The 21424-nt window shown below is 37.9% G+C and overlaps 1 pseudogene; it reads right to left on the bottom strand.

Annotated features, from left to right (window-relative positions):
* LOC113052138 (phosphatidylinositol-binding clathrin assembly protein-like) overlaps window positions 1–21424 on the bottom strand; it is a 41967-nt pseudogene that overhangs the window by 17251 nt on the left and 3292 nt on the right.

Genomic DNA, 21424 nt, shown 5'->3' with positions numbered 1-21424 from the left:
GCCGTTTATACCGATCTCAGATTGGTTTCTTTTGAAAATAATTATTTGAACAACAACGAGAGGAAGCATTACACGGGTCCCGGATCAGCAAACACGGGATGTGTATGTTAGCACCTAAGAGCACACACATCCTGTGATGCTTCATTCAAATGAGAGCAAATGTTAGCACAAGCTCAGAGCTCACGGTTTGTGAAAAGAGCAGGTGCTTTGTGCCAAGTTTCCAAAACAGACAACCCATGTAAAAACTGCTTTTATGGACTGAAGGTAAGGTAAGCTCTTCGACTGAGCCTAGCTGGCAGCGCTAGACAACATGTCTGGATCTGATCTAGGTTGGCTTTTTCTCCACATCGCTGAGAGGGCAGATTGGGTCTCATCCATTCCACAGAAAACAGAAGCCAGAAGAGAGGGGGGAAAAACACATATGCAGCAGGCTACAATTCAAATAGAACTAAAAATGAAAATTTGGGGCTTTCACAGAAGTGAGATAAAAAAGAAAGATGAAAGTGTAAGAGCTTTTAATTAGCTCCTTTCCTGTCTGATTTGATTTCCTCAGAGAAGACACGGCATGAACAGGCTTTTGATTAAATGACTACATTATAGATGTGCGTGCGGATACGGAAAAGGACAAAGCGAGGTTATATTAATAGTTCAAGCCTACAAATTTAAGGCCGCTGGGGCAGTTTTCTCACATTAAGGAGAAACAGGGTATTGGGTAAAACATATAGCTCTCGCAAGAGATCGCAAGGGTTCATGCAACCCAGCAGGAGATTTGCTTTTATGCTGATCTAAGCTTACAATTTGATCAAACTATAAAGAGACAGCTGCACATCTGGTCTCAGATCAGCAGAAAAAGCAATGTACGGCCATGCCTGCAAAGTGACGGGGGCCGAGGATGGCAGTTTGGGCCACATTCAATCAGTTAGCCTGGATTTCAAGAGATGAATCCGCTGATGCAGTCAGAAAAAAACTAGGGCTGAGAGACATAGCTAAAAAAAAAAAAAAATAGAAATGTGTTGATATTTGATCTCAACATACACAGCATTTCCTCTAAAATGACTTGTAGTAAAAAATATAGTAAAAATAATGAAAAATAAAGTTCATTTTTCATTAAATGAACATTGATTCTATATATATATATATATATATATATATATATATATATCTATGTCTGTGTGTGTGTGTGTGTGTGTGTGATATAATTATATAGAACAATGCAACAATATATATTTTTAAATTCTAATATTTACCCGCATATTTTTCACAGAAAAATGTATAATGGTGGATGAGGAGATACCACCCGACTGTGTTAAGTGCTTTGAGTTCCTAGAAAAGCGCTATATAAATGTAATGAATTATTATTATTATTAATTATAAGTTTATGTTTGTGTGTTTAATCAGACATATCAGTTTTTATTGCTATATGTCCCTGGTTTAAATAGCAAATATTTGTTATAATTTTAAAACATTACTTCATTTATAGAGATTATTAAACTGGCCTACTTGCACAGGTTTCTAAAAATTGGATGGCCAAATAATTGTTTTGCAAAAATTAACAATTCTGGCTAATTTTCTGACACACAAAACTTTTTAGATTTTGTCAATATTTGATATTTCACCCAGCACTAGTAGCAGCCAATGTTATAATGTTCAAATGCAAGCAGTGCATATAACCCATCACCTACAAGGTAAGATCCTCTAGTCGTCTGAAAGGAACAATAAACAATGTGTTATGGAAGGGGAATAAACATCTCATTTAATATAGTGTGTCGTTAACCCAACTCATCACTCAACGTCAACACTCAAACAAAGACATCGACTTTGAGCTGTGCTTACTGCAACTTCACAAAGTCATGCTGATCATCACTAAACACATCTGAGAGGGAACTAGTGTTTGGTCAATTTCTATCAAGCTCTACCACTAGGTCTTGAAGCTATTAATATTAAGTCTGACTTTTTAAACCAAACAGGAGAGACGACATTTAAAAAACAGTGAGCATGGGTACAAAAACAGCACGTAAGACAACAAGAGAAAGGACGAGGACAGGTGAAACAGAGAAAAAGGAGGAAGGGAGAGCGGTGGTACGATGGACAACATCAGCAGCGTAGTGAGGAAGAAGAGGAGAAACAGAAAGTGGAGATGAAATGTACACTGACCTGAGTGAGATCTGGGATGTCACCCTGATCAATTCCAACTTGCTGTGTCATAAACAAAACAAAAAAGCGGTAAACAAACAAACAAACGAGGTGAGGGAGGAGGAATCAGAAAAAGAACAAACATGAAGGATCATTAAGTCATGCAGTGTCTAGAAATGAAAGAAAAAATAACAGAGTTGTGGCATGCCGAGAGCCACGGAGGACCAATGGGAACAGACAAAGACATTGATAATGTCTCACACGGCTGACTGTGGCGTGTGGAGTGGTTAACATTCAAAAACTATTTTTACAAATGATGACTTTTAAATGAGAGCCAGTGGATGTAAAAATAAATAAATAAATAAATAAAAATTAGACAGGAATCTCACATGGTGATGGACTTTGTACCTAGAGACTCATTGTCAAATCAAATCCCATCCCTGAGATATCTGATGTATCAGAAGAACAGCCTGGAAATAAAACCAGACTAATGCCTGGCAGGATGGATGGAGGGGAAGTGAGAGGAAGAAGGCAACAGCACAGAAATTCATCAGTGTCAAATAGGTAAAATCTAAAAAAAAACTAAAAAAAAAAACTAAAACAAAGGTCAGTTTAACCTCGATTCAAACAAAGAATGAAACTTATTGCTATCCGAATCCCTTCTGGCAGAAAAGGCACGTATATGTTTATGCATTGCAGTGCCAGAACACTAAATATATGGCATCTGTGCATGAATCATACCAGTGAATATGAATGCCAGAGCATTGTAGGATGGAAAAATATGAGAGAGAGAAATTGTTGGGGCAGAGGGGTCGTTGATCCTGTCTAATCTCAGACCTCTCATATCGAAACACTGTGTGTGTGTGTGTGTGTGTGTTGCACTGGTACCTCAGCCACTTTAAGAAACTCTGACAGCTTGGTCATCCTGTACAGAAACTTCTTATAGATGTCCAGAGCATCTTTACACTGGTTTTTCTTCATATCAAAGTATTTCTCTGAAACAGGAGGACAAGAGACACACACGATTAGCAGAGAAGCTCAAACAGATAAAGACTGCAATTACCCATCAGAGGACTGTCAAAACACTCTGGGGCTGTCTGACAGAGGCAGGGGCAAATAAAAGCTGCTGTAATGGTTTGCTCAAGGACAGCTAGCAAGAATGCATTTTTAGACCACCAACCTAAATGGCCGTCTGTCACAAAACAAAATAATACAACAATAGAAATCATGGAAAACAACATAATTAGAGCTCAAATAATTAGAGCTCAAACTTAATTATGTCTTATTTCTCTCTGTCTATCAGCCATCGGCGATGGACGGATTGATCCATTAACAAAAACCTGTGGGTTAGTCTGGAGTGGGCTATTTGACAGCAGATGTAGAAAATACGGTCCCTCCAATTTTCAAGATATAGACGTTTTGAAAACGTGAAACATTTTCTACTAACAACGGGACTGATTTGCAGTTTATTTTGGATGAAATTACTAGTGATTAACCCTCTGAGGTCTAAGGGTATTTTTGGGCCCTGGAGAAGTTTTGTCTGACATTTGTGCTTTTCTCAGTTTCTTATAAACATCTAACTGGTTAAAGTTTAATCTCATTGTAATCAGCACAAACTGGGCCCTAATAATATGTGAGCGCCATGTATGTACATGATTGTGTTTTTGAGAAAAATGTTGGTGGTTGCGTTGCGTGGTTAGTGAAAAACTAAAAATGTTAAAACTCTTGAATAAAAGGCAATAAAACATTGTGATTTACACCTGAGAAGACAAAGCCCCGCATAATGAGCTGCAATAATGAGCCTTTTAGTCAGCTGTGTCACTGAGAGGGAAAGAGTTACAAGAAAAAATGTGAGGACAAAATAAATGTATTTAATTTTATGTTTGTAGTTTATTTAGAATATATTTAATTATCCCACAACATAATTGAATATCCACTTGCGAGTGCAGATAAACAGTTTATTAGGAACAATTAAAGCTGACTTTTAAACGGAATTTTTTGCATCATTCCTCCAAGTCACACAATCCTTCAGAAATCCTTTTAACAAAAAAAAAAAAGAAAAAAAAAAGTTTGTTACATTTGTTACGGTTACATTTATTTTATATTATTTACATCAAGCTTTTGAATGGTATAGTATTGTATATTGTTATTGAAACTTCATAATGTTTCACTTGATTATACATTTAGTCAGGAATTATTGTTTGGAAAAAGTCTATGGAAAAAATCTAACTAGTAAAATGTTTACAGGTTATGTAAAAACTAGTGCAAGAATATAAATAAATAAAAAGAGACTTACTCATGTTTATGATCTCTGCTGAATAAAGTGCTTCATTCTTTTTTTTCTGAGGAAATCCAAATCTCAAATCCTGAGGTAATCCTCATCACTTTTTTGGCGGGTGAATTATGTCTTATTCCTCTCATCGCAAAGCAAACAGTAAAATAAAAAAAAACTTGAACAGTCTCGCTGTGCTGTCTGCTGTCAGTTGTGTGGGTGTATTCAAGCCGCGTGCTTCAGTGAAACATTATAATATGAATAGCACGTTCAGCGTGGGGGTGTGGTCACATTAGAAGATGATGAAGGGAGACGTGAAAAACGGACATCGCGTTGTTTTCATAAGGATTACTTTATCACAGAATATTTGTTTTGTATTTTTAATGATGCATGTCTAAATGAAGATCATTGCAGACAGAGGATTGTTTGTTATTTTTATTTTATAAATGCACAAAGTTTTGTTGTTATTATGTCTGTATACAAAAAAAAGACCCTTTACAGATTCGATTGATGTATTGCTCTTATCTGTACGATCAAAAATGAAAGTGTCATTTAAGTTCTTTTCGGGGTTATCAGGAGAAAATGACATACAACACGCGTTAACCCCTAAAGTAGTGTGAGAGAAGGATGCTCTCCAGAGAGAGAGGGAGTGGATTACTCTTACCCAGCAGGTTGATAACACCCTCATTATAGGCAGCAAACAGACGGATGGAGTCTTTGAAGAGCAACATGAAGGCAGCGTTGATCACTCCGTTAGTCAGCTCATTAGGGTTAGCCTATGGACACAGATCCACAGGATAGAGTACACATTATACCAAATAGATTGGAGTGAATCAACATCAATGTTGTTCTGTTAATATAGGGTTTTCCAACCTAGGGCTTAGGGGTCACCAAGTCTACTTGATGTTAGGGGAACTGATTATCACTTCAATCACAATGCGCAGTCAAATAATCTGGACTAAATCTATCCAAGCTGAATTACTTTCATTAAAAGAAGAGAACAAGGGACTTTTCATACTGTAAATGTTCTTGCATTTCATCAACCTACTTAAATTCTTTACATATACACTACTGTTTAAAAGTTTTTTTTTTTTTTTTTTCTTTTTTTTTTTTGAAATAAATATTTGTTTTCATAGCCAGGACGAATTAAACTGATCAAATTCATAAGGACATTTATAAAGTAACAAAAAGATTTGTTTTCACATAAATGCTGTTCTTTTGAACTTTCTATTTTTCAAAGTATTCAGAAAAAAAGGCACAAAATAAAACTGCATCAAGGTTTACACAAAACATTCAGCTGTTTTTAACACTGATAAAAAGAAATGTAACTTGAGCAACAGATGAGATGTTATAATGATGTTGTAAAGATCATGCAACACTGAAGACTGAAGTAATAACTGCTAAAAAAGTAGCTGTCATTAAAACAGATAGCAGTTGTTTTCAATTTTAATATCACAACATTACAGTTTTTATTGCATTTTTGATTAATTAAATAAATGCAGCCATGGTGAGCATAAGAGACTTCTTTCAAATACATTTCTGACCCCAAACTTGCAATAGTATGTGGATGTTTTTTCTCAAATTGAAGGTTGTTAAGCCAGTAAAGAAGACAATATAACATCAATTATATAAAAATAAATAAATACATTTTGATTGGATCTGAATAATTAGGAAGCTTTAAATCATACATGCATGAACTCCATCACAAACCTGGAAATCCAGCAGTGCATCCAGCTGGTTTTGAATGATAGGCAACGTTTTGATCAGCTTCTCGGTGTTCATGGTACGCATGACTCCATCAATACTGCACCACAAACAGATAAACAAACAATCAGAAATCGCCACTTACCCACAATCTTAATTAGGTCTTTTAAAAAAAAAATCAGCTTTTACAAACAACTTAATTATCGGAGTAATGAGCTAGCCTGATTCGATTGTGTCCTGCTGAGACGATGTGTTCGAACACAATCTTGACTATGTAGACAATATTACAGAGGCAGATGTGAGGTTTACCCACCCTCTCTTCATCTTGGTAAAGTCTACAGCCACCAGCCTATACGAAAGGGCTTTCTCATTGAGATATCTGCTGTACCGCCTGATGAACGTGGACATGTCATAGCCTGAGGGCAAGATCGAGGGGTTTGTCATCAGCGTGTGTGCGCACACAAAGCTTTAGAGACAGGAAAGGTGTTCATGTTTCTTACCTTGCAATGCACCTTTATCAAGGAAATTGTTCAGATTGAAGAGCGTGTTTCTTGAGGCCAGATACTGAATGAAACGCTGCGGGAACAGAGAACAGATAATCAAAATGCTGACACAAAAATATAAAGTCATACACTAGATGTGACTCTGCAGCTCTTAATCCGTCAGAATGCGGGAGCGACTCCATTCCTGACGTGCAGAAGCACCCCGCTGCTGAAACCTAGACCTGTGTAAAAGACCAGACTCCTCAGAGTTCTCTTTGAGCTGCCAAGTATGTCTGCTGCTGTTCCCCTCCTCCATTCAGCCTATGGGCTGAGAAACAGAGAAAAGAGAAGCACACAGTGTTCTGGATGCTGAGAAAAGACATGATGGGAGTTTTGGGAATGCAGAAGATTACTAGGATGCATTCATGCATGTCATGACATACATGACAGGAAAACAGAACTTTTACACCGACCTCAAAACCAACCAAACTGTTTTGTGATTTGATCAGAAAAATCATATTCTGAATTTCTGAGATCAGAAAATGAATTAAGTGGCTACACAAATGAATACATCTCATTTAGTGAGTATATCGCACATAAAGTTCTGCCCACTCACCTGTCAATAAACTACAGGGTTAAGATTTTTGATCTAATGAAAGTAGAGACAGATTTTCTGCCGAATTGTGAGCGAAACATTCTTTTGTAGGATTGGGGCTCGGTTAAGTCTATCGATTGTTGATTGGACTGAGGCAGACCTGAAGGCTTGCAGTTGAATAAAAGAAAAGGACAGGAATTAAACTGACTAAATAATTGGAGATGTCCGGCATACATCACCAAAGAGAAAGAAGTAGTTTCACCAGAAGTTCGAGTTACAATTTTTTTTATAAAAAACTGCCTGTGGTCAATTTTTTTTTTAGAAAAGCATGATGGATGAATCATCCACAGTAATATCAATAACATGCATTTAGAAAATAGGATGGTGATTTTTAATTTCATGCTTACTTTAAACTTCACTGATTGATCTTGAACAGTTCAGACATTGCATCAACAGACATTTATTAATCATCTGGGGTAGTATGGATTACGGTTATGAAGAGTCAACTTTTTATTTAATTATATCTTTATTTCATTTTTTTTTTTTTATCTTTGCTTGTGCTCCACAGAAGAAAGTAACTGGGATGGTGCATCTGGGACAGCATAAAGGTGAGTAAATGATGAGAGAATTTTCAGTTTAGGGTGGAGCAACTCTTCAGTTAAAGAGCAAACAGTCTGTATCCATTTGCAACACACTATAGGCTGGTACGCCAACAAATGAATAGTCTGAATAATTACATTTGAATAGAACAAATTGTGTTTCTTAGAAGCTGTATTTGTTAATGCCATTAACGAGACACTAGAAAGTTATCAGTCCCACACTGAGTCTAATCCAGAATGCAGTAAGTGTAGCCTTGATCTTATTTCATAAATCAGTACACCAGAGAAAAAGAGTCAGCAGGAAACGGTTTTCACATACTGGGATGGAGCCTTAGGCTCGTTTCACCCCAGGGAAGGAACCAGCATGAGGACCTGGTGACAGGACCTGCAGTCAGGCAAAATCTGCTTGGCACAGAGGAATGAAATTGTCCTGGCAGGGGCCATTTTTCACCTGTGGCCAAAGTATTCAAAGGTCAAGAGTCACTGAAATCCCAGAAGGTACCTAAAACGCATCTGAAGGGATGGGAGGCAAAAGAAAATACTGCATTCCTAGAGCTCTGCTTAAATTGGAGGATCAAGAGTGGTGATCCACTGAACCGTAGGCAGTGTATATAGAGGGACAGTGGCCACCCACTCTCCGAAAGATCAATGATCATGGATCTTTAAGAAGCTCTTGGTGTGGGGTGGCCCTGGTAATGTGATTGAGGCTTTGTGTGAGGTTCCTCATTCTATTTTAAAATTTGTGCAGACAAACAGTAAAAGTTCAGCGGCATTTTAACAATATACAAAAAAGGACGATTGGAGAATAGTGATCTAACACTGGGGATCACAGTAATTGAGAGGAGTGGAGTGAGAGCAGGGCGAGGAGTGAAGCGGCGTGATTTTTGACTGGAGTGAGGAGTGGATTTTTTGAAAGCCGGAGCATCATGGCTTTCATTCACACCCAGACCGCTCCATCACAAGCATAATTAATGTAAACAGCCCATACTAGAGAATTCATGCATTAAACATAATCAGCTAGCCTGACAGATATGTGGATCACTCAAATCAGAAAGAAGCTGAAGGTTATAATGATGGCGATGGTTGAGTGCTGGAGGTTATATATCAGGCATGTTTGTAGCATGTGGATAATCAGTATTGATTGGGTGATTTCATGTTTTAAACCGTTTGTTGTACAGGGAGTTAATCTCTGCTAATGTGCTGCTACATTGCTGCACAACACACAAGCTCTCCTGTAACATACAGATCACGTGCACACAGAATCATTCAGGAATGCAGAAAATGGTCAACGCTGTCCTGTGATTTATCATAATCTTTCTGTTTCTGAAGTAACTAAACCCCTCAGGTACCCCATAGGAGAGAAACAGCACAGACAAGAGAGTTAAACAGTCATTTAATATAGACATGGGCTAACTTGAATGTTCCAATAAACCACATAAAACTTTTCTTCAAAGTTGTGTGTATTTATTTTCCGATTCATATAAGTTGAACATAACTTTGTGATGGAACGTAAGGCAGAGCAATGTTTCTGATCAGTTGAGATGCATGGAAAATATCAGCAAAAAATAAATTAACAAAAGCCTCTAGTTTTTAACAGCACAAAATTAAGAGAAATCTACATATAGTTCCAGAAATATTTATTGAAAAAATATATTATATATAATATTTTTTCTCTGGAAAGCTTATTTTGGACAATTTTTTTTGCATCTCTACAATATTATGTAGTATAAATGGGTCTTTATAAATGAAAATATTTAGTGGAGCTATCTTAATATTTTAGGAAGGGGATTCCTTTCAAATTTAGAGGTCCTTAGCATCAAAACTCCCTGACAGTGTGTTCCCAATCATTCTCAAAGAAAACTACTGACATACTTTTGATTTGCACCGGTGCCTCAAATACCAGCCTAAAATCTTTAGGGATCAGATGAGAAGCGGAGTGAGGCGTACCGAAAATCCCCAGGATGGCAGCTCTGGCACTGTGGCTTAACCTTGGAGAGAAACCTTGTGGAAAATGCATGGCCGAGCCAGTGTGTACCAAACTGCAGAGAATACTGCTCCATTCCAGAGCGTAGATCAATACGGATTTCTGATTCAGTGGAGTCTGCAAATCCACAATCGCCTGCCTGCTCCTCTGCATGAAACCCTCAATCTCCCTACATTTTTTTTACATAGATGAGGTTATACAAAATGGATGTCAGAAGGACGACAAATATAGACTGATAGACCAGAAAGGGTCCGCCATTCTCAGCTGAGCAAATAATTAATGTGAGAACAAACCTCAAGTAGTGTTAGAGTGAAGCATCATTTATTATTAAGACAGGGAGCGAGCGTTCCCAAAGAGAGCAGTTTCTATTAACACAGCAGCTCAGATTGAGGGAAGATATCAGCAATCCGGGAACAGAGATTGCTCATGTTTTAGCCACTGATTTTGTTTGTGCCTTTGGGAACTGATCCAGAAGCAGCACTGGATCTCCTCTATGTAATCTGTATGTGTGCTGGATGGTGCACAAGAACGCTAACCCTGCAGGGAACGTGTGTAAATAGGATGCATGATGATGCCCTGATAATGTACCGGCTGCTGGTCTGCGCTCTCTCGATCCATACATGCTCTGAGGTTTCTATGGATACCACCTCAGCAATTATGGTGGTTAGAAACAAATAAAGGCTTAAAGAAAAATGGCAAGCACAAAAAGATGATGACAGGATGCGAGAGGAGGCACATTGTTCGATAGCGATTATTTTCAAACACAAAACCCATTCTTTTTGTAAAGTAGAGAGCTGGAATAACATCTGATTCAGAGCTAAAATTACCGTACCAAAATACAAAAACAGAAATGTGTGACCAAAAAAACATTTATACAAAGCTGATGTAGTGCTATGCTTCCCACTCCCAAAATATCACCAGCAGAAAACAAATGTAAATACAACACGTAACACGTAAAATAAAATAAAAACAACCCTCCAGGACACCTGTGTGGGGAACAGCTATTATGAAAAAATGTGGCAAAGCATCATGGGTAACTGTTTTTAGGAGACTCATGTCACTGAAACTTTAAAAACGAAAAAGTAAATGGTCCAATCCAACAAGGTGAGCCACCAATTCCCGCGTGCAGTTTAGTACTCCCCTACTTCTGAATTACTGATTGCTGAGCAGCAGCTGTTTGTTTTCGGTCTAGATTTGCCATTCCTGCCTGCAGGGTAGAGAAGGAGAAGTCATCAGGGGAGCGAGAGAATGTTTCATAAAGGTAATAATTACCTTTCCTAGCACACATCACTCACATACAGCATCCATTATGCAAACAGATCCCACACAGAAGAGACCTGAACTCAGAGTCAGCACATGGCCAGAATGTTAAACAGCCCGTTTCACAGCGGTCTCAAAAAAGCCTTGAAACGCAACATGGAACGGCATTTGTTTTTCCTGTTTTCCTGCTTGCAATCGCTACACAACTCCATGGATTATACATTGCACATTCTGGTCTTAAAAATAGCATCAAATTAATTTAAACCCTCACACAGCAAGGCTGTATTGCAGCATATTTCAGCTTTTAGAAGTACTGTATAAATCAGAGGCTGTTCTGTGTAGAAACACATCAGAATCCCGGAGTATGTACCGAGCATCTCTGTTCTTCCTCCCAGAGAAAAAGGCGTTTTCAAGACCAACATTTACATGGATTCATTAAAAACATGTTTAAATGCTGAAACTTTTTGGTGGTATTGTGTTAACATTAATCTTGTGTGTTAACTATCAGCAAAGATTTCAGAAAGGCTGCATTACTTACAGCAATAGCTTGAAACAATGCCTACAGCTATTTGGCTATTAATGAACATTATCCAGGAGTCCATGCGGTCTGAGAGACATTAGCTGATCAAGAAAGACGTTTTCAGATGTGAAAGTTATTTAAATATTTAAATTTTGAGTCCTTTTTTTCATCTTTGGATTAACATGAACTGCATAATAAGACCAGAAACATCTATTAAAGAAAATAGTTAATTTAGATTTTCTATAGACACAGCTGCATGAGACATTTTGTCAAAGCAAAATTATATATTGTTGGCTGGTGTTTTTTTAAGGTTGAGAGAAGTTAAACCGGCACAATTTAATAAAACATATTTAATACTAGATACTAGACTCTGGCATGGGGAGCATAGTGGTGGACCTTCATTTGAAATTATGAACTAAACTTGTGTGTAATTCTGCACTGTCCTTTTCAGCATTGGGTACATATGATCTGATCCCAGCGATTATTAAAAATAAAGATGCAACTTTTAATTTCAATGTTTTCTCATTCAATCTAAATTTGATTCAGTCTTCTAGCCAGTGTTTTCTGAATATGAACGTCTGAATGTCTGTTTTGTCTATGTCTATTCAACTCAAATAGTATTAACAGAGAAGTTAATGATGAAGCCAAAAAGATAAGTTCTTACATCTCTCAGCAGACTGAGACAGGTCTCTTTACATACAATCAGCAGGGGGTTATTTATCTTGATTGAACAAAGCTTTATCTGAGCCACCAGCGTTAACCTGATCCAATGAACTTCCCTTTCTCACACACACACACACACACACACACACACACACACACACACACACACACACACACACACACACACACACACACACACAGAGACTCTCTCTCATTTATTAGCTCACTCGCCCACTCTGTCTTCCCTCTGTGTCCAAAATGAACCATTCTAGATGGACAGTGGTGTCAGAGGTGTCTCCATATAAGGTTAATCAATTTGTCCACTGTGTGACCCAACATGAACCAGCTGATTCAAATTCCAACTCATTTTCTTTCTGTCCCTTGCCCCTCTCGCTCTCTCTATCTCTCTCTTAAAGGTCCTTATCCCAGATGTTTCTTCAACCCACTCTTCTCTCTATCTCTACCCTACACAACATACATTTCCAATGACGTCACTACAGAAAATTGTGCATTCTCTATCTGTCCCACCATTTAGTGACATCGCCCTTTTTCTCTCTTATTTGCACAAACGCATATGGAAACTCCCTTATCAACTACACCGTATCTATGGCATTTTCTGTGCCCTCTCACAGGGCTACTGCTGACAAGACAAATGTCCTCCAAACGTCTTCGCTCGTCAACAGACAGTGATAACCAAACGTGTGTTTTTCAAGCCATTACGTGGTCAAGGATTAAGACCAGACTCGACCTGGACCAGACGTTCAGCTCCGATAACAAAAACCACCCCTGGCTGATAATTGCCTCATCATGCCGCAGAGCAGGGTGTGCTGAAGGACAGTCCTGCACGCTTTATCTATCTCTGACACTGGCGAGCTCAGGACATATAGTGAAGGACTTTTTATTTTATAGCCTAAGTGACTGATCAAGGACGCGTGTGAGAGTCACTAGCGCTGCCATTGTTTTTGTGTGTCTTTGCCACGGTTTCCTGCAGAATCTTCAGCGCCACAGAAAATGTAATTATATTTTACCCAAATTGTGAGCCTACAGTCTAAATTCAATGTGATGAGTTAAAAATGACTGTTTACTGTGAAAGAACAATGGTATGATACAATAGACGTGTTTTCTTCACTGGCTGCACTTTAAAACAAACATGTATTATGACTGGTGTGGACCACTTCACAAAGAAATGAGTCAGTTCTTTTAAAAAGTATCATGCAAGTGGCGATCTGAATCAAGCAGACGAATCCTACACTGGACTTAATCTCTTAGAGCTGAATTAACTTCAAGTTAAAGTTACCTAAACTGACAAAAATGTCCTTTTGAGAAAAGTGAATGTGAAAACTTTAATAGTAAAGCATAAAATTATTACAATTAGCTTTACACCGAAAGAGAACAAGTATTTGGTACGTCCTCAATTAGATACTATAGCTAGGTAAACGTGTGCGTTTCTAGAGGAGCTCATGTAGGAGCAATACATTAAGGGGTCCATGTGCACATCTAGGTCACATCCTAACTGTATATATCATGTGTGTTTGTGTGTGTCCTATTCTCACCTACCTACTGTTAATCATTAGTGGACTGTGTTTGTGCCTGTATAGAACTAATTCTTGTTTTTGTACATAAACCATGCACTTTCTAACTCCACCACAACACGAACAGAACATGCTTGATAGCGTTTTTCATTGCAGATTCCAAATGCATTCATTATCTACAGAAATGTCCAACAGCAGTTAGATATTCTGTTTACCAGTCCTCCATGACTACGTAATACAAAAACTAATAAATGAAAACAAATACATTAAGTTATTTATGTACCAAAACAGGATACACTGACATCACAGATAAATGTGGCTCAAATCAGAAACTGCATCTGATTTAAAAGGGATGAATTAAAATGAAAATAAGTAACAGTAATAAGATATGTTACAAAAGACTTCCATTTCAAGTAAATGCTGAACTTTTTGTTCCTCAAAGAAATCATCAAAATAATGCATAACAGCAACACTGATGACGATAAAAACGATTCTTGAGCACCATATCAGCATATTAGAATCATGTGTCATACAAGCTCTGTCACAAACAGCAAAAGTGTGAGTGCCGAGGTGTGATTTGTCATGTAGGGTCAATTTAACCAAGCTGTATCTTCAACAGTAACAGCACAGAAGGGTGTCTGATATGGGCCAACAAAAAAAAAAAACATATGAAGCACCACTGCAGAATCTCTCACCTCATTTCCGTACATCATTAGGTGGTGTGTGGTGATGAGCGCTTTGAAGACCACAACCCAGCTGCTGTTGGTGGTTCTTTCAAACATACTGTCGGCCAGCTGCGGCACGTTCACATTCATCTCATTGGTGCAGTGGATCAAGTCTGAAAACACACATGGGGCACATGTTAGAGCAACACACATCACTGATTCACATCTCTAATGGTTCCAGTAAACACGGCACGGACACAAACACGGCAGGGCAGATCTCAGCGCACTCTCATAATCTCTCTCCCTGTATGCTACACCAAGGGTTAGACAGGTTTCTAACCTAGTCATTCTGTTATGCAACACTCACAGACAAGAGAAGATCCAAAGAGCGTCACGTCTTTAAATATTCATCAGCATCCCAGTTTTGCTTTGCATACTAGCATCCGAAAGCAGCATCTCTTGAACCCCATCAGAGGCTCGAAACACTGGTTTCTGTTCTGTCCTGTTTGCATAATGAAGACATTCCTCCTACAGCCCATAGTGTTCTTTTTCTTCTTCAAAGGCAAATCTCTTTGCCCCCGTCCCTTGAGAGAAACATCTTTTCACACACAGAGCAGGTAATGAGGGAGATGACACCTCCATACACCTCCATATCTGTTAGATGTCGGCCCTAGGCCCATCTGTTGTTCTAACAGGAAGTTCTAGTAGTAAGTTGTGCAGCTCCCAATTGGAGACTGATGATGAATCACAAGGATCTGGCAAAAGAGATGGTACACTAGTATGGGATATACATCAACAAAACACACTTACAGGATGCCAGTGAGGTACAAACGGCCTGTGGAGTGTATGTAGATAAGCCTGTGGTGTAACTCATATTTACATAGAGGCACTTTACAATAATTTTCATAGAATTCTGTGAAACACAGAATCTAATTTAACATTTACTTCAGTTAGCATTGACAGAGCAGTTACTGGTTGAGATGATTAGAACTCTTAATATATCTATTAAACACTGATTTCCAGGAAATGCATGAACTCTTAAAACGTACACCTTGAATGCAATATAACACAGTCACTTTGGATAACACAGGGTTTCCACGGATTTTAAAACCAAATTTAAGGCACTTTAAGAGCTACACAAAATAAAATTAAAACCGTGTCCCTACAAAACTAACCCATTCAATCTCAAAATAAACCATGCATCTCAAATTATTTTACTTAAACATGCTAGGACACACATTCAACTGCAAAACAGGATTACTGCAAGTTTAAAATACACAAGACATGTTTTATCTTGTAACTAAAACTGGTTCATATAATAACAATATACCAATACCTACTATGAATTAGAGGTTGATCAAAATAGGATTTTGCTCGCATGGTAATAACGTGTTTAAATAAAAGGCAATAAATCGATTATTTTACAGATAACAATCTATACAATTGATTATAATTAATGCTTTAATATTTTATTCCTGCACAACCCATCATATTAGTTTGAACTTTAATCATCTCATTAGAACGGATTGTAATTCCGTTTTTGCATAAAACCTCCTAATAGAGACTTTATAAGATTTAAGATGAGACTTTGTTATACCTTTTCTATGACCTCAAATTAGATAAAAACAAATTTATGCAATTTTAAAAAAAATTATGGACCTGTGGGGACTCTATAACAGTGCCAAATGCATAATGTAATAAACATGAATCAACAGTGTAGTTTGAGCCCTGTTGTTCATTTTTAAAATTAACATTTTCGTAATAGACCAAATTAGAAGGTTACCAAACGAGTAATGTGCCAAAGTTTAGTACTTCCAGTGAGCAGTAGTAATAGTACTGCAAACAGCATTAATAAGTGTGTGCAATCCTGAAGATTCAAGTCAACTACACTGAGTTATTCAGCCTCTCTTCCCAAGATTAATGCATATTCATACACTGTGACTATTATTAAAACCACACTGCAGCCTGTTGGGGTATGAGTTTCGAGATGACTGCTGGTTCAACACTGTTTTCACCCATTTCACTCACACTCTCTCCAATCCTGAACTCGCTCTCGTTCACTTTCTTGCTCGTTTTCTATGATGGTCAGGAGGAGAGCCTGCGAGCTGATAGGCTCCTTTGGGAGGGAGGGGAAGGGAAAGAGAAAGAGAAAGAGAAAGAGAAAGAGTGAAAAACTCTTTGAATTGAGGATACGTGCTGATCTAATCAGTTAAAACAGAACACATTTGGTGATATTGATCGCAAAGTTCATCATCTTAAACAGAGAAAGACTGACTGAGAAAGACACAAATAACAGATTAAAAAAGGAGCTTAAAAAAAACCTTCCTTTGATGCAGGGAATGTATGTGGTTGTATGCACATATGGACCTGAGATTTGAGACATTGCATATTTAAGGGAAATCTTGTATCCACTATATTGTATCAATACTTTTTTTTTTTAAGTGTGCTTTCACATAAACCAACATAATAGGTTGCCTAAATCAGCAAAAACTATCAAATAAACTTTTCCCAGTCCATTTAGAGATCATTCTTTGGTCAGATTACCATCTACATATGAATTTTGCAATAGCAGCATAAAAAGATTCTAGATGAAAAACCAAGATGCCAATAAAATGTCAAAAATGTGCATGGTACATTTATAAACGAGCTCCGACCTGACCAGCTTCAAATGTAGTTATGTTATATTTCTGTTTACTATTGATTAGTGTTAATTCCATAAAAATGAAAGATTAACTGAAAATAAGACATTCAATATTCTAATGTAGCTAGCAAAGAGTTGGATAAATAAAGTCTTGCTAAAGAAGGTGACTGTTGCTTGTTGTATTGTGGTTTTGTCCTTTGATTCATTTTCATTTTGAGGTTAAAAGTGTTGCTATAGACATGCATATTTCAGAGTATACAGCTCAAAGTCGAACACCTGGTTTGGCATGAATGGCATCTGCCTTTACCATTACACCAAAGTGAGCAGTCATGTGACATTGGTCCCAAAAATATTTCCCCAAAGACAAGCAGCTCTGGTAATTGTGAAATACTTTAATTATTTAAAGTTTAATTATAAATACTTTGATACATTTCATTAATGTAATAATAAACTTATATAACCAAAATCAAAATCAATAAAAATCACTGAAATAATATGGCACAATATATTGGTTTTGCTTTGTTTTGCTTTCAAGAGTAACTAAAACCACAGATTTGGTCCTTGTTTAACCGCAATCAAATTAAATACATATCTCCAGTTTTCTCATTTACAAAAGCTTCTGAGTATCACACACTATGATCAAAAAAGTAGATTCCAAGAGTAACCGAGAAAATGTAGTGTTTCACACCGCAGCCTTTAAATAGACTTTCTGATAGCCTTGCACTAAAACAGACAATCACATCTCCACGTTATCCCTTACGAACACACACACCTGCATGGCTCCATGCTGAGATGTGTGCACCGGTGCACGAAATGAGGTGCGGCAGTGAGAATCAAATCCAAGAAAAGAGGTGGAAGAAAATCGTAGCCCAGTGATGTCACTGCAGGGCAGTAAATGAAGAGGCTATGAGTGATGAGATCACCCATCTTCACTCTGCATGTGTCAAAGTCTTATTTGTTAAACTGACAGACAATGAAACCCTTTGGAAACATCCATACCAGGCTGAGCCTGCCACCAGTTGGAGATAACAGAGGCTCAAAACATCCTTGGGTTTCCAGCACACATATTACTGACATAATTGGCAGGCAGAGACTGCTTTGGATTTAAAACCAACTCCATGCAAGAATGAAAAATGAGCGAAATTACAACTTAAAGTGCTTTTGATTCACAGCATGATTATTCTCTGCAGTGCCCAGGCTTACAAATTAATCAGGACTGAGCCTTGATGAGGCACAGGAAGTTTGGCAGGACGCCTCTCCTGTGTGTGCGTGTGTGTGTGAACGGGGAAGTAAATTGTCCAGGTGGCCTGACAATCTGTCCAGCTGTCGGCCAGAAGAGTGTAGCTGGTGCTCACCTCTGAACCATCACAGCTGCCATACTAATTACCTGTTCCAATCGTACTAATCACTGACTCCAGGTCAGTCCTCCATGACCCCTGCTTCCAGGAGAAATGGCCCATAATGCACTAAAAATGGAGCTGGAATTGACATTTCAATGTATTGCAATGTTTTATTGCACAATATAGTCTCAGACAAAAAAAATCTATATTTTTAATTGAATGAGTGCAAGTCCACTGAGTTTTTGTGCTGCAATAAACATTCTGGAACAACGGCACACAACATTGTGTACCAACTCTCTACACTAGTTTTATGGCTCCAAGTTCAGTACTAATTTTGTCCGAAGCAGTGAAGTCCAAAGAAGATGAATGACAAACTTGTTACTAAAAGATTGTGATTTCACAGTTATAATCACAACAGAAGAAACAAAATTAAAATAATGTATCAATTCGTGACCCAGACATCAATATTTGTATTGACTAGCTGTTTCTCACAACAGCAATGAGCATTTGAGCTTCCATCACCCTAGAACTATTGTCCTTGCTTTAAAAGCAAAAACCGCCCTAAGATTCAAGTTCTGAATCTGTAGGAACCACAAGAAACGGGTTTCAAATTCAGAACAATAATTAGGTAACAATGTGACCACTTGGCAAGTTTTGTTGGGCAGGGTGCAGCCGTTTACTGACAAAATGGTACTCCGATAGAAAAGCATGAAAGTTTATTAGCATGAAAAGCTTGATTACAGAGAAAAATGTATAAATAAATAAATAAAATAAGAATAAATAAAAAGATGGTTTCCTTGGTGGAAAAGCTGATCACTAAGATTAGAGGACCTCCAGAGAGATTTTTCTCTATACTCAAAAACAAATGCCAACCTCAGTAACCTGCAGATAAGAACAGCAAACCATTTTGAATTTAATGAGCGCTTCAGCTAGCTTCAAGGAGAATAGCAAGGAGAATTCTCCTCAAAATAAAAATAGCTTGGTTCCTTTTTGAGACCTTGTTTGCAATGTCTGTATCTCTGCCTCCATTTCATTCCCAGCTGTGTGTTGATGGCCTTGTTCCTGTGATTGCGAAGTACTGGAAAAGGAAATTATGCTTATCTGGGGTCGGTTTGGCGGATGGTCCTCTAACGTTCAAGTGGAGATGTGGTGAGACGAGGTCGGTTTTCAATCAGCACTCGGAGAACTTAAATGTGATGACGGTGACATTTTTGTAAAAGGGTCTATTTGGGATTCCTGAACAGTGAGTTCAGTGGCACAGTCCTGTGGAATACCGCAGCTATTCCTCACATGTCATTCCCATATTTCTCTCTCTCTCTCTCTTTTTTTCCTCTTTTTCACCAGCACAGCTTTGCAACTAATCAGCAACTTGGGAGCACAGCTTGTAGAATTCTGTAAAGCTTTAGTCTATATTGAAAAGAACAAAAAAGCCTCGCAAATATATAAGATCAGTCAATACTCTATTTCTCACACAGCCTGAGAAAATGTTAAGGCAACGAAAATTTGAAAAAATTTCATTCATGTCTTTAAGCATGAAAGCTGATACATTAACATCTACGGTCCAAAACGGCATATTTAAATTAGGAATGGCAACTAGTTGGTTAGTGAAATCTTTTTAAAGATTTATTTAAAACTTTTTTTTAAATATTTAAAATATGTTGTCCCATACTTGGAAGTTGTGCTTTGCGTTTAACCCATCCAAGTGCACACACACAGCATTGAGTAGTTAAGACAAACACACACACCGTGAACCCTTGCTCAGGGGTCTCACCTCAGTCATGGTATTGGGGGTGGAAGAGCATGATGGTCATTCAATCCCCCCCACCTACAAACCCTGCTGGTACAGAGACTTGAACCTGCGACCTTTGGACCACAAGTCCTTTGGGTTAGCATAAAGAAAGTCTAATAGTTTTATTTGATTTTGCATGTATAAATACCCTCAGACTTAAAACGTCCTGTTATTATGCTATATATTTGGGTCTGTCTGTTAATAATTGTTTTATGCAATAAAAGATTATAGTTGTGTAACCGAATTAGAAAATATGCAGTTTTGCACATATGGAAATGAAAAAAAAAAAAGAAGAGCTTTGAGAATTCACTCCCCTGAGATGCGTCATAAATAAAGTCCCGGGTTTTGCAGAGGAGATGTCAGAAGAGGAGCCAAGGGCTTTTATAAGGTACAAAACAAGCTATCAAACAGAACCAAAGGCCCTCAGCAGCTATAAATAGGCCACATCAGCACTAGAAGTGTGAGGGGAACAGAAGCAATGTGTCATGCAGCATATATAAGCTCTCTTAAAGTGGTGCAGTTGTGTCCTCGTGCTGAATGATGCTCAACAAACATTGATCAACTGCTTCTCCTTCCCAAAAAACTCCATTACTGATACTGAATATGTGCTTCAAAGGCATCCACCTTCTTTATCAGTTTAAGTACCATAGCTCCTGAGTCTATTTCTCCTTACTTGGTTCTCAAGCAATACTACATCCATCATCCACAAAATTACAATGAGTTCATAAGTAAAAGCTACTTGTGGAGCAGTGGACCGAGCATCCTGAAGGCTAATCTGTATTCTGAAAGGCTGGGTGGTATTTTCCCAGACATGTTTGACAATGGCTGTTTTGTCTTTGCTGCACAGCATCATTTAAGTGGTCTGGTTCAAAATCAGCAGCACTTCACCTTTAACCCTGACACACTCCAGACTCAGATTTCTGCTAGTGGAATAGTCTCATGATTATTGACTATGGCTGTAAAGTCTGGTTTAGACATGCAAAACTACATTCAAAATCAATCAGTGTGGTGGGTTTACTGAGAGACAGACTTAACGAAGACCCATACAATAATAAGGCTGCTTTTGGCTTCTCCTAAACTAGTCTGGGGGCGTTTATATGACATACTTTTGTGTTCAAAGACAACTAGATTAAAAGCAATAGAAAGGAAAAGAATGCAAAGATTTTAAGGTGTGTTTTTTTTACTATTTTTAACCTCTGCTTCATGAGAAAGCAGCACTTGTGACAAGGCACTCAAAAAATTATC

This window comes from Carassius auratus, chromosome 32 (genome assembly GCF_003368295.1).
Source record: "Carassius auratus strain Wakin chromosome 32, ASM336829v1, whole genome shotgun sequence".
Classification (NCBI taxonomy): Eukaryota; Metazoa; Chordata; class Actinopteri; order Cypriniformes; family Cyprinidae; genus Carassius; species Carassius auratus.
This window is presented reverse-complemented; position numbering and strand designations above follow the sequence as displayed.